This window comes from Phyllobates terribilis, unplaced genomic scaffold, assembly GCF_046119375.1.
Source record: "Phyllobates terribilis strain yellow unplaced genomic scaffold, ASM4611937v1 Scaffold_2__4_contigs__length_985480577, whole genome shotgun sequence".
Classification (NCBI taxonomy): domain Eukaryota; kingdom Metazoa; phylum Chordata; class Amphibia; order Anura; family Dendrobatidae; genus Phyllobates; species Phyllobates terribilis.
In genome coordinates, this window is record NW_027362762.1 from 692025917 (window position 1) to 692039870 (window position 13954).

A 13954-nucleotide genomic window follows, 5' to 3' on the forward strand; every position below is an offset into this window, starting at 1 on the left:
TGTCTGAGATGATTTAGTGAATCCTGATTTGAGCAGGTGGTTGGACCAGATGACCCAGGAGGTCCCTTCCAACTCTACCATTCTATGATTCTATGATTCTATGATTCTATGAACCAGTCTCTTGAAACCGCTTACATACTTTGAGAACGCTGGCCGGTGAGATCCCTTTTCCAATTCATGCTGCATTTTCCCGGTAACTGTACCCTTCTTCTCTTAAAGTAACAGCTTTGGCTCTCTTCTTAGGTGACCACTCCTGTCTAATACTGCTGGCACAATATCGGTCTTAAACCACACCCAGGTCACTATAAACAAACATAGAATACATATCGCAGAAGAGGCCGTGTGTTCAAGTAAGTATGTCGGTGAAAACTTTCATTAAATATTCGTGATGGTGAAAAACTGCAGGTGTTGCCTCAATTTTGGCCACTAGTGTAGGAAAGGGTTCTTTACAGTTAGAGCTGCCAGACTGGAATGCCCGACCACAAGAGGTAGTAATGGCAGAGACTATAACAGCTTTTAAAAAAGGGCTGGACGATTTCCTCAGCAAAAATGGCATTGTGGGATATAGTTAATTTAGTGACAAAGAATTTATAATTGATGGAGGAAGGTTGAACTTGATGGACCTGGGTCTTTTTTCAACCTATGTTACTATGACATGCTGGCTTATACTTTGGGAGAGTCTCTTGCTATATGTTCCAGCATTATTCCTCGCTAAGATCAGATCTGACCTGCACTAAACTGTTTTTGCACAGGCTTTGTGACGTTTCAGTGATTTTCAACACTTTAATAAGCACATTACAGATCAGTATTCTGCTGGGACAAGCATATGTGAAGTGTATATTCATGCACATATTTGCTGGATTAGCTGGAACATTTTTATTTCATAGTTTTGCCACTTCTGTTCTGCTGCCCTTTATTACTTTGTTCTATGTCCTGTGAATCAATTAATGATTTAGGAAGGTCTTCTCCAAAATATGTTAAAAAAAAGAAGATGGAAAGCTGCTGGCACTATGACAATTTTTATAAATGTTACCCATTGTCACCACTGCCTAACCCCAGTGTTAGCAAATTTCCATCCGGAGTAAAACAAAAACCTCATTGAATCATAAATGTATCATAAATGAGGATTGTTTTCAGACATGCAAATACATGTCATATTCAGGTACTGAAAATATATGGGTGCTTGGCACAGACATTCATCTAACTGGAGGAAATAAGGGACGCCATGTTTTGACTCGCACATGTTATCTACGTTTATAAGGGGTTTTCCGGGCTCAACATAAAGTTCTGCAGTTACTCTGTCATGTGACATTGAGCTGGAAATAGAGGGGAATCATGACAGTGTGCACATTGCACACTGTCACACTCCAGCAATCTACTGTCACATGCAATGATTGCAGAATTAACCCCTTTAAGGTTCCCTTCTCCAAACCTGATCAGTATCAAGTTTTTGGGATCTAGATTTTTATTTCCATCCATATCCATGTTGATACAGTAGTCTGATTCTTTATTTCTAGTCTTCATATGGCTGGTTTCATGCACAAATCGCAATACCCTGCCCGCCCGCCGGGTCTGCTGACCTGAGCTGTCAGGAGATCGGCCGGTTAGACCGGTAATGCGATCCCAGCACTATCCCCGTTTCATAGATATGTGAAACCAGCCAATGTTTGCGGGGGTTTTCTCCAAACTCAAAAGACATACCGATAAGGAATTTAAGATAGTTATCCCGTCTGGAGACAGTAGAAACAAGTGAAACACATAATGATGTACAGGCTTGGCAGTAGGAGTGTGCATTACTCTTTAATATTCACTTTTACTGTCATTTTCCAGTCGTTTTTTTTTCACTTCCATTGAATGATGAGCAAAAACTATAGCAAAACGCTTCAAAAGATGTCTGCTCATCTTCTGGGTCGTGTTTTGACCTTTTCCCATTGACTTGCATTGTAGAGGGCGTCTTCAGAGTGACAAACCCTAACAGAATGGACAGGTCACTTCTTTGAACTGCTTGGTGTATTTATAAGCCTGAAGCCAGAACACATGGGGTTTACATTATACATTACAGCTTTGCGTATGTTCATTCATTTCTCCATTTTCTGATAGGTTTTTCAGGCAGTTTCCATGAGGGAATCCACCAGAAACAGACGTCATGTGCACATACCCTAAAGCGGTTTCTGCTTGACACGTTCATGGGCCCCGATTCTAGGTGAAGGTGAGGTTGAGATTAAATGCACCTTATTCAATAAGATCTTAATGAATCAGATGCGCTTTAGAAGTGGCTCATTACACCAGTCAGGGACTGGAGTAAGATTTGTGGGGTAAAGTATACCGCAGCTCCTCCTGAATTAGACAAGCCGGCATCGCCACGACCGGTCTCGCCCCATCTTCAGCCATTTTGGCAGGCCTATCCGAAACTTTTGTGAAAATGATATAAGCTGCTACATTTTAGTGTCTTTTCAAAGCCTTTTACAACAAAATTCTGCTGTGATCGCTTTGATGAATCGGGGCAATGGTTTTTGTCGACCATCTCAAAACCCTCCGTGTTTTACAGACAGGAGCACTCACGCCTGATGATTATTCTGAGCCTGGCAGCTGCCCTCTCAGTGGGTGCATATCACCCCACATTGGGTCCCCATTCAGTGTCAGAGCAATTACTTGGGTAGCAGGTTTTTTTTATGATTACTGTCCACTAAAAAAAACTAGAAATGACATTGGACTTTATCGCCACCTAGTGGTCATAGCTGGCATTGGCGTTTACAATATTTCTGGCAGCGAGGCCAGGTATTCGTGCTCAGTTTCCTCAAGACAGTAAAACAAGTAATGAAGAATAATTCCTAATTCACATTTATAACCAACTAACTGAGAAAAATGCTGCATCCATCACTAGAAAGCCTGTATGCAAAGGCGCTAACTTGCAGTTCTGCGCGCGTCCATGAGGTGGCGCCTGATGCTCGGTCCCTATTGTCTGCTGGTGAAGCAGTGCTGCTCCCATCCTGCTGCACACACTCACACTCTCAGCCTCATTTCTGAAGGGTTTCCTTCGATCTCCCCCCGATCTCTCCAGAGGATCGCACCAGACTGCTGTACAAGGAAGCAGGTGAGAGGGGGCGGAAATCAACGGGGGGCTGCGATGTTATCCTCCTATTTGTAGCAATTGCTAGCAGTGTTAACCCCTCTGGTGCCCAGCTATCAGCAGGGGTGCGGTTGGTCATCCCATGGCAGCTGCTTTCTGGGGGTCCTGGGTGTAAGGTGCATGGCGGATGGATGCTGTGTGCAGCTGAAGGCAATGGTTTCTGTGTAGCTGCTAATGCCTCATGATCTGTGTATTAATGTGATGTATTGTGTCAGCATACCACTCAGTGATCTGTGCCCTCTGATGCCCTGCCATCTACCCTGCAGGCAATCCTTTCATTGATTGATACATAACTGGGAATTGGGTCATCAGGAAGGAGGGGGCCATGTGTAAACCATTCAGTAGGGTGGGCAGTCACCAGATCCTGGGCAGCGCCATTTATAGTCACCCCCCAAAAAATAAGAATGTGGTTGTGGGTCCTGGTATCCGGGCTGCATGTCCATGAACCTAGTGATGTAGAGCTTCTGGGCATCTGGGCCATGGGAGTCCTGACAAAGGAGCAGAGGATTGCCCCCCTGTGCTGACAGTGTCTGCTATGGGAATGGATGATAGTGGGTGCGGAGTGATATGACGACAACGTTCCCAAAGTGCTTTCCCCACAGTACGTTCAATATTTATAATTGAAAATAATTCATATAGTAGGGATCGCATTGAGAGAATCACCATCTGATGGACAGCGCTGGTCTCTAAACATTCCCTGCACAGTGTTCTCCCAGCCATACAGCCAGGGGAACGCTTCCAGGATCAATTGGGGTCTCACAGGTCAGAATCCCCCACCAGTAATCATATTAATGGAATTCACTTTAGGAGATGGTAAAACTCCATTAGGCTATGTTCACACTTAGCATTTTTGCAGTGTTTTTTTTTCCACTGGCATTAAAAAAGCAACCTCAAAAAAGCAGGTTTTGATGAGTTTTCGCTGCGTTTTTGTCAAGGTACATTTGTCTCTTGTGCATGCTGATAGTTTAGTGCATAAAAAATAGCCTGAGTCAACTTCCTCAGGTTTTGGCACCAAAACCCCAGAAAAACCTGATACCTGCGATTTTTTCCACAACCCATTGCATTCAGTGGGTGAAAAATACTGAAAGAAGGGACATGCTGCATTTTGCAGCTCTTTGACAAAACAGTCCGGAAATAAAACACAAGCTGTGTGCATGAGGTTTCTGAAATCTCATAGACTTTGCTGGTTCTGGAAAACGCAGCTGAAAATTTGCATAAAAAAAGCTCAACGTGTGAACATAGTCTTAAAGTAATTGATATGATCCTAGGCTTTACCGATATAAAAAGCTTGAAGCTTTAGGCTGTGTGCCCATGTAGCGTTTTTCAAGCGTTTTTGATGCGGAATTTCCGCAGCGGAAACGCTTGTAAAACGCTTGGTAACCCGCACCCCATGGTCCCCAAGGGGATTCCGCAAGTTCTATGCACATGCTGCGGATTTTTCTGCAGCGTTTATGCTGCGTTCCAAAATCCGCAGCATGTCAATTAATTTTGCGTTTCCGCAAGCAGAATTGCCTTTGTCCAATGCATAAAAAACGCAAGGCAATTCCGCATGTGGAAAACGCGTGATAAACGCGCGAAAAATGCGCGATAAACGCGTGCGGAATTCCGCATGCGTTTTTCCGGGAGAGGACTTGCAGAAATGAAGCAGAAATTTTCTGCTTCATTTATGCAACGTGGGCACATAGCCTTAGGCCACGTTCCCACAGTGAGTTTTTGATGTTGTAGATTTTCTCCACCAATTAAGTAAATTAGGTTCTGTATGTTTTTTCATTGTGTTTGTGTGCCTTTTTTACATGGTTTTTATTGTGTTTTTGACACTGTGGTTTTTGTCTCTCTTTGATATGCCATGGTTTAAATAAAGCTGCTTTGTTTTTGATACTTCCTGATGTTTGGCTTTGACAAAACTTTATCGATACAGTGATGTGCAGATTACATGTGTTTTTGATTCATTTCTGTCATTGAAACGCACTAAAAACTCGTGTGTGTTTTTTACCTGCGGATTATCTGCATCTAACACAAGTCTATGGGAAAAATCTGCACATAAAGCTCACAAGAGAGAGTGACATGTTGTGGATTCGAAACACGCAACGCAGGTAAAAAAAAAAAGAAGCACAGTGGGTATGAGATTCTATAAATCCCATCCAGTTTGTTGGAATTGTAAGACGTTGCGTTTTTGATGCAGTGTAAATACGCAGCTTCAGAAACTCGTGGGCACACAGCCTTAGGCTTCTTTCAGACGTTCGGATATTTCCGGTACTGGAAAAACCAGTACCAGAGATATCCGTGTCCGTGTGTATGATACGTGTGGGAACCATGTGCCACATCAGTATGACACGCATCGGTGCCTGGGAATCAGCGTACAGTTAACGCTGTTCACAAGCGTGAGATGCTGAACGCTGCCCTCATCATAGTACCCCTGCCGGCGCTGTGATCAGCGCTAGCAAGGGACAATGATGAGAGCAGTATTCTGCTCCCGCTGTGTCCTTGTATTAAAATAAGAATAAATAAAAAAAGTCCTTATACTTACCTGTCCGAAGATGTCCCTTGCTGTATTCCACCTGACCGCTCACGCAGAGGAGCCGGGGAGAATGACTCACTGCAGCGAGTAGGCCCATGTACTGTGCTGAGCCGTTGAGTGACAGGAGGTCAGCACAGAGCAGGGGCCCGCTCGCTGGAGCGAGTCATTCTCCCCGGATCCTCTGCGTGAACGGTCAGATGGGTTACAGCGGGGGACGCTTAGGACAGATGAGTATAAGGATTTTTTTTGTTTTATTCTTATTTTTACACCAGGACACAGTAGGAGCTGAATACTGCTCTCACCATTGTCCCTTGCTCCCTTGATGAGGGCAACATTCAGCACCGGGCAGGGCTGTGGAGTCGGAGTTGTAGAGTCGGAGTCGGTGTCCATTTTGGTGGAGTTGGAGTCTGTATAAAATGCACCAACTCCTAAAATATATAATAAATTGGGTACAGTAGTTCAATGCAGTTTGTGGGGAATATTTTATCATAAGAATTTGGGAAAGTTATGAAATGTCCTATAAATGTCTGTCCTATTCCTGATCTAAGGGTCTAGACTTTTAGCTGAGATGAATCTGTGCTACAGTAAATTTATCACTTACACATGAGCCATGTATGAGGGAGTCGGAGTCGTGGAGTCAGAGTCCGAGTCAGGGAAATTGAGGAGTCGGAGGTTTGGCTTACCGACTCCACAGCCCTGGTACCGGGCGCTTGGGAACAGCGCTAACTGTACACTGATTCCCAGGTGCCGCTACGTGTCACACTGATGACACACGGATGTCATCAGTGTGCGGGATGTTTTGCGGCCCATGCTGCGAGAAAAAAACAGACATGACAGGGTGTTTTGCCCATTGACGTGCGCAGACGAATGGGTTTACGTGTGTCAGTGTCTTCAGTCCGTGTGGAAACTGTCACCACTCGTACTCAAAACACTGACGTCTGAAAGGCGCCTTAAAGTGGTTATCCCGAGGAAGCGAGCTGTGCCGATGATCTTATGACCCTGTACACATGCTGAGACGCATGCACAGTTGTCAGGTATTGTGTTCATTAGAACAGGACACATGCTCGATACCTGCCAATCATGAACGCGTCTCAACAGGTCTGTGGGGTCGTATCGCCATGACAGATCCACGGCTGAGGCTGCACAACCACTTTGCCACACACCTCACGGATCAGCACTACATTGTAGCAGACAGGTTTTTTCACACATGGCAGATTTGATTTTTGCCAGTGCCTTCCTGTGTATTGCAGAAATCCATTCTGGTGTATGGAACAGAACAGATTTTTTTATAACAGAAATCTCTCCAATAAAACTATCCCTTGTGAATATACATATGACGATGGCCGTCCTTAGTCTCTAGGAACACATACTTACACTTAGATTAGACCCTGTATCACAATCCAATATGTTGGGCAGAGGTGAAATGAGACGTTCAGGTATGTAGATCATTTAGGTAACAAGCAGTATTTCCTCTTTGAAAAGTGAAGCTGCCTTCATGAATTTGTGCTTGGGTTCGTGCTGAACAAATTCCAGGTAGTGCGGACACCTAGAAATATACTGTTTTATTGTTAATAAAAGGTAACAGCTGTTTGAAAGTTCATATTCCTGTCAGATTGGATGTGGCAATATGTAACCAGCTCTTAAATGGAATCTGTCACCAGATTTTTACTACTCCATCTGACATCAGCATGATGTAAGGGCAGAGACCCTGATTCCAGCAATGTGTCACTTACTAGGGTGTTTCCTGCAGCTCTGCTAAAATCACTGTTTTCTTTGCTGCAGATCTACCAGTTCTCTGAACGCTGAGCTCTGTATAACCCCGCCCACAACACTGATTGGCAGCTTTCTGTGTACACTGTGCATAGGCAGAAAGCTGGCAATCAGTGGTGGTGTTTCACAAAACTCATTAATATGGAGAACTACATGTCAGCAGGTTTACTACTCCTCTAGTGATAATCTCATGCTGATAAAACAGTGATTTTTATTAAAACTACAGCAAACAACCCAGTAAGTGATACATTGCTGGAATCAGGGTCTCTGTCTCAACATTTTGCTGCTCTCAGATTAATTGGCAAAAACCTGTTGAAATATTTCCTTTAGGGCTCGTGAAGGCGACCGTATTTTAGGTCCGAGTAGGATCTGACAAAACATCAGTTCACACTCAGACCAATGTTATTCTTTGTGGCTGTGTACATTTTTTTTTCCCCTCTGACCGAGTCTGTATGAGGAAAAAATCGCAGCATTCACAATTTCCATCCGATATTCAGATCGCACTCGGCGATGCAAGCCAATGAGTCCGTGGAAAACATCGGACTGCACTTGGATGACATTCGAGTGCAATAAAATTTCCGCAGACTGTCAGAATGGAGAAGATGGAGACATTTTTTTTCAATCTTCTCCACATCCAAGAAAATCTGATCAGCATAATCGCCCCAGTTCTCCCAGATGAGAGAAAATGTGGTGGTGTGACCGTAGCCTTAAAGTCTGCAATATTTAGCCCGTCCTATAGTGGGGCCACTGTGTTCACAGTGCTCAAGCTCAGAAGTGTTTTCTGGATCTGTACATGCTCTGAGTTGTTCACACTGTGTCTTTTATTCGCCATTTTTGAGCAGGTCCACTCAAAAAAATGGAGGAAAAAGGACTGACAAAAGAATGGTCCCATTAATTTGTATGGGAAAACGAATTGCTATTCATATGTTCAGGCATTTGAGCTTGTTTTACACGTTTCCGGCTTTCAAAGACGCCAAGAGGTTAAAAGACGTAACATGTCCGTTCTTTCGGGGTTTTCCACTAGGAAAACACTTTATCTTTACAGTACAAGATAATTCGAAAGCTCGAAAGTTGTTCAAGTGTGTCCTGGAGCATTTTATCAGTGTTTTTGCTTTAAAAAATCACTGGTGCTATCTTGTTTATTTGATTTTAAAAAGCATAAAAAAATGCTTCTAAAAAAAAAAAAAACTGAGAAAAATGTGGATAGAAAAAAACTCTGGTGGGAAAAAAAACATCAAAAAAGCGCGCAGGAAATTACTCTTCAATGCTAAGTAATAATGCCTCAGGTGTATGAAACGCCTGGGAAAAGGGGCAAGTCCTGAAATCTCTGCTCTAAAAAAGCGCAGTGTGAATATACCCCTAGGCTGTTTTCACGTATGCTTCTGAGGATGTTTAGAATCTCATCGGATTTGAAGGGAAGAATAGCGTTACACGTAATGTTCTATTTCTCGTCATAAAGGATTTAGGGTCAATTGGGTGATGTTGGTATCGGTTATATGTACCCAGCAAATGGCTGTGGATTCATGCGAACAGTCTTCACTAACCAAATAAGGTAGTAATTAGTGGGGGAGGGGGTTGTTTAATATATTTAAATAACATGATAATAAAAACTTTGCACAATTTACTTTTTACCAGAGCTCAGTTTGCGGTCAGTGACTAAGAAAAGTCCTGATTACACCCATGTTCTTAAAGGGAATCTGTTTGGTGATTTTTTCATACCTTACTAATAGTATCCTGAAATAGGTCTTGGCCAGCCCTTTCATATTATGTAACTTTTATTGCTGGACCTTCTCCCATTCATTATGGTTTGCTTAGTATTTTTTGTTAGCCCCATATGTTATAACATAAGAAAATAGACAATATTCAAGTCCTCTTTTGCCCGTCGATCCAATTTATGGGAATGGAGAGCATCAAAGCCAAAGCTGTTGCCACCATGGGAATCTGTCTCCCTGCAGGGGTTCGTACAGAATAAATGTGGTGTTTCTGCATATACGCACTTGAGTGGTAGACCCCATCTCTCTATGATTTCCATATTCCCACATTGGGCATTATCTGTTGAATATATTAACATGGATATTGTACTATATTCCACAGAATGTGACTTTTTCTTCATTGAAGGCGTCTTACCGTGATGCTCAGCCGGAGCGTGATCTAGCAGTTACCTAGATGCTCAATGTGGGAGTTGCTAGAAAACACTGATTCATCCAGTATAGGTTAGGACTCATTCATGCCACCATGTTTCATGTACATGTACTCTCCGTGGTTTTTACATATTATGGTCTATAGGGCTGTTCCATGTTTTTTGCAGGACAAGCATCTCGGTAAAAAAAAAAAAATGGACATGTTCAGTTGTAAGTAATGGATCAAAATCCCACATCTAACGCTATGTTCATATTGTGTTTTTGCCACACGTGAGTGTCTCCGTCAGGGCTTACATCTGAAGTCATGAAATATGGCTTTTAGATACCATTGACTTTAATAAGGCAGACAAAGGCATCTTGTGCACTGTCTGACGCCCTTTTCAGCAGTGTCCGCCTTCTTGAGGTGGGAACAAAAGTGTGGTTGACTGCCATTTTGTGCCCACCTCCCTTTGGCGGACAATTAAACAGTGCACAAAGTGATTCCGTTTGCCTCATTAAAGTCAGTTGTCCCACCATTGCTTGCATCTAACTCTCATTTTTCAAGGCTACAGTATTGTACCTGTGTGCTCATCAGGGGCGCGGGGCAGACAGCTTCTCAGATTCCCTTTTTTATTGAGGGCTGATTTTGCGCTCTGTATCAGAGGTATGAGATTGTTGGTAGATACTGCTAAAATTTATGGGATCCTCCATGAAAAATCTACTGTTTTGCTGCAGACATACAGCAGATTGTAAAATCAGCGGCGTCACTCAGGTTAAAGGGAATCTCTCACCAGGTTTTTTTTGCCACCTAATCTGAGAGCAGCATGATGTAGAGGCTGAGACCCTGATTTCACCGATGTGTCAGTTACTGGGCAGCTTGCTGTCGTTTTGATAAAATCGCTGTTTTATAAGTAAGACATTATCACTCGAACACTAATAAACCTCCATATTCATAGCTCTGTATAACCCCCCACCCACCACTGATTGGCAGTCTTTTGCCTATGTACAGTGTACACAAAAGCTACCAATCAGTGGTGTGGGCAGGGATATATAGAGCTCAGCATTCAGAGCACTGCAAGATCTGCAGAAGATAAAATAGTGATTTTATCAAAACTGCAATAAGCAGCCTAGTAAGTGATATATCGTTGGAATCAGGATCTCAGCCCTTACATCATGATTCTCTCAGATCTGTAGCAAAAACCTGTTGGCAGATTGCCTTTAAGTTGTAGAATTGAACTTTCAGTTTAGATGGAAGTGGTAAATAAAGTGAACAAATTCAATACAAGATAATTGAAAGTAAAAGACTTAAAAAGTTAGGCCTCGTTCAGACGTCCATTTTCCATGTATGTGTTCTATCAAGTGTTTTTCCCGGATAGAACATGTACCTATAGTAGTCTATGGAGCTGTTCACATATATCTGTGTTTTTTGCAGACTGAATGGCCTGAAACCCTCCCCATAGAAATGGGCAATTTTGAACCAAGTCACAAAACTCGCCCATGTTAGTCTGTAGGTTTGTGAAAATCAATCAAGCAATTCGGGTGATGTTCGTTAGCAATGGCTAAGAGAAGTTTTACAGATTTTTTTTTAAGCATATGTGAAAATCACTGAGGGGAAAGAGGTGGGTCTTGAATCAAAGGTCTATGGGTCCGTGAAAGCCAGTGTCATCACATGGATGACATCAGTCTGCTGTCCGTGTGGTCTCCATGATTAACATTGTAATGTATAGAAGAAACTTTGCAATTTTTTTTTACATACATAAAAATCCCTGATGAAATACTGATGGTAAAACCAACACTAATGAAAATCGGATCCAAAACAGTGATGAGACTCAGAGCGGTTCTTGTGTACGTGAAAAATCACAGCCGTCTGACTGATGCCTAAAGGCAGAGAACACTTGTTGGGGATACTATATAATGCTTGGATTAGAGGACGTCTCCACCAAGTTAACGTCTTTGGCTAGATCAGCAATAACCATATGTCTAGGAGTGTCGGGTTACTCAGTTGTGACCACACATATGCCAGTGTTTTATGACTGACAGGTGGAGAGCTGGGTGTACCTTCTGTGCAGGTGTTGTAAGACCTTTCTAAAGGCCGTCATCATGAATCCTGCAATACCTGTTTAGTTCCTGATGTATTTACCAAAGGTGAGTTTTCTGTTCTGTCAGTTATCTCTGTAGAAATCACTTGTGGATAACATTGCACAGTCACATACAGCAGTACCAGGGCTTGTGCGCCATTGCACGTCACGGAGAATGTGTTCGGATGTTAGAAGCCTTTAGAGATGATTTTTATAACTGCGACATTGACATATACTATATTTTTACACACAGACTGTTGACTGGTAAAGGCTGACGTTACACACACAACAGTCTTAAAGGGGTTGTCCGGTCGTAAACTACAAGTCTGCAGTCACTCTATGTCACTCTATGTGACTGTAGACATGCGCTGTGAGGATTCTTTGGCGCTGGGAACGGTGGTCATGTGACTGCAAGTATGCGATATGCATACTCCTGGCTACATTTCGACTAGACTGTTTCTGGGCTTGCTCGATACACTTGCTGTCACGGGGATACCATGACAGAGAGAGGCCAGAGGAATCTCTGCGTCTGGTTTCACGAACTCCTGCACTAGTTAGAAGTACTTCACCATCTTATTAAACAGTGCAGGTTTTTTTCGTTAATCTGATTAGTTGAAGCTCCTGGAGCTTTCCTGTTTGGATTGTCTCAGCTGTTCAGTGTTGGCCGCTCCCCTCTACTATATATGTTCGCCACTGGCACTTAGGAATTGTCAATTTTAGTTCTTAGTGCCTGGTTAGGAGTTGGAGGGGTAGATCGTGTTTGGAGTTGGCTTTTGGAGATTTGTTCAGGAGATTGTTGCTTGGAGTTTCATTTGTGTGCACATTCTCATCCTCTCATTTTTGTTTTCTCCTTCCCTTAACTCCCCTGTGTTCCACTCTGTTCTTTGGTGAGTGTATTTTCTATGATTGTTATTTTAATTTATCCCTGCCTGTCTTCCCTTGTTTGTCTGGTTAGTGTATAGCTATCCACTTCAGCTTTCCACCTCCCTGTATGCGGGAGGGGACAAATAAGGGTTGTTATAGGAGCAGCAAGGCACGTGAACCCGGCACCTCCACCTTCAGGAGTAATCCGTGGGACAGGGATAGACTAGGGCGCCTCTAGTTCTAGGGACCTGGTTAGCGCCCACAGTCCCAAGGCACTGCTGATTCAAACTGGCTTGAAAATGGCAAAACTCAGTATTGCACACAAATATTACTACCTAAAGTGTTTTACTACAGTATACTGGCGATAAAGCTTTGATGAATTGGGGCCTATGCCTCACCAAGACCATCTCTTTTTAAAAAAAAAAAAAAAAAAAAATGGAATCTGGATACCCCAAGTGGCCAGACACTGGCCCGTGTTTCCCCAGTGCAGGAGAAATGTAGCCCATTAAAATGGCCATTTATGCAATCAGTTAATGAGCCTGGCCTCCATTCTGGCTCAAAGAGGGGATCAATGCTGGAGACTGCACTCGGAGGTCTATCTGCACTTTTAAAGGGTTGCTCCACTACTTTTACATTGATTACCTATCCTCGGGCACCCCCATAGATCATACGTTCTCAGTACCGCCGCTGGCCAGATGTTAGCAGTTGCAGAGCTGAACCGCACAAGTCATTTAACTGTGTAGTTACCACTGCCAGGTAATGCAGATCTTTTATTCAAATGAACAGGAGTAGATCTGCGATACCCAGCAGAGGCCACTACACAGTTTATAGAGCTGTGCTGTTCAACTCTGCAACTACTAACATCTGGCCGGCACTGAGGACAGATGATCGATGGGGGTGCCAGGTGTCAGAACCCCACTGATCTAATATTGACCTACATAAAGGATAGGTCATCAATCTAACAGAAGCAGAGCAACACTTTAAGACACTGGAGGGGAAATGTAGCATTATATGGCAGCCATACAAATGAACTGCTGTCCATGTGATGCATGGATAGGTGGGCCTCTGTTCTGTCTAATGCTCATTTTTACATGACAGCCCCCTTCAAGAGGTACTCCGGATAAAAAAAAAAAGTACTTAAATAAAATGTCATTATAAATAAATTCCAAATAACTTTACTTAGCAAATCATACTTCTTTTATATAAGGTGTTAATCAGTGTAGAGTAAAAAATGGCTGCTGTCTTGTTACACTGACAGAAATGTGTCCTAAAATGTTAACTGGACAGGCGCCTGTGTGCATGTGCAGCAGGAAGCTCCGCTGCTGTGACCTGCAGATAGCTTGACAGCTTGGTATAGATTATCTGCAGGTCACGGCAGCGGATCTTCCTGCTGCACATGCACACAGGCGCCTGTCCTAACATTCTACAGCAGGTTTCTGTCTCAAGACGGCGGCCATTTTAGTGTTATACATAA

General features: G+C 43.1%; 1 protein-coding gene across 4 annotated transcripts in view; it reads left to right on the forward strand.

Annotated features, from left to right (window-relative positions):
- PIK3C2B (phosphatidylinositol-4-phosphate 3-kinase catalytic subunit type 2 beta) overlaps nucleotides 1-13954 on the forward strand; it is a 168600-nt gene that overhangs the window by 33151 nt on the left and 121495 nt on the right. For 2 of the 4 annotated variants that reach the window (XM_073667033.1, XM_073667032.1), the window contains exon 1: nucleotides 2950-3094. The exons of 1 other annotated variant lie outside the window; for it this stretch is intronic. The gene's annotated coding sequence lies outside the window, so the exon portion shown is untranslated. Of the gene's footprint in view, nucleotides 1-2949; nucleotides 3095-11560; nucleotides 11684-13954 lie in introns of those variants that run through there. One more of the 4 variants, XM_073667034.1, reaches the window with a different exon arrangement.